This window comes from Mandrillus leucophaeus, unplaced genomic scaffold, assembly GCF_000951045.1.
Source record: "Mandrillus leucophaeus isolate KB7577 unplaced genomic scaffold, Mleu.le_1.0 Scaffold180, whole genome shotgun sequence".
Taxonomy (NCBI): domain Eukaryota; kingdom Metazoa; phylum Chordata; class Mammalia; order Primates; family Cercopithecidae; genus Mandrillus; species Mandrillus leucophaeus.
Genome location: NW_012101810.1, coordinates 1841735 through 1842326, shown reverse-complemented (window position 1 = coordinate 1842326; position 592 = coordinate 1841735). Strand labels below are relative to the sequence as shown.

General features: G+C 53.0%; 1 protein-coding gene across 4 annotated transcripts in view; it reads right to left on the bottom strand.

Moving 5' to 3' along the window:
• Positions 1 to 592, bottom strand: part of PRKAR1B (protein kinase, cAMP-dependent, regulatory, type I, beta) — a 202925-nt gene that overhangs the window by 101685 nt on the left and 100648 nt on the right. The gene's annotated exons all lie outside the window — the stretch shown is intronic.

Here is a 592-nt window from a genome sequence, read left to right as displayed (position 1 = left end):
AACTGGGACAGAGTTTGAACCTGGGTGGGGGTCAGCAGCTCAGGGTGCTTCGTGCAGGGTGAGTTCTGTGCCTGTGATGATTTTCCTGCTTGTTCTTAGGAGACACGCACTGAAGCATTTAAGGCGTGGGGTCCTGGTGTCTGCAACCTACTTTCTCTTTTTTTTTTAAGATGGAGTCTCGCTCTGTCACCCAGGCTGGAGCGCAATGGCGCAATCCTGGCTCACTACAACCTCCACCTTCGGGATTCCAGCGATTCCCCTGCCTTAGCCTCCCAAGTAGCTGGGATTACAGCTTGGGACTCCTTCACTGCCTCCCAGGCCCTCCCAGACTTTATCCTGTGAACAGCTTAGAAAAAAAGGGCTTCTCCCTCCATGATGGCTGCAGGACTGTCTTTGAGCAGGGGAGAGAAGGCACAGCGAGGGAGATGGGAAGACAGGTTTTCTGGAGCTCAGTGCAAAGGTAAGGAGGTGAATGAGCTTTGGAGCCCGGAGTCTAGGTCCAAATCACAGCCCCGACACTGACTAGCTGGATGATTTCAGCAGGTCACTTAATTGCCAAGCCTCAGTTTCCTCATCTGTGAAACAGCGCTAC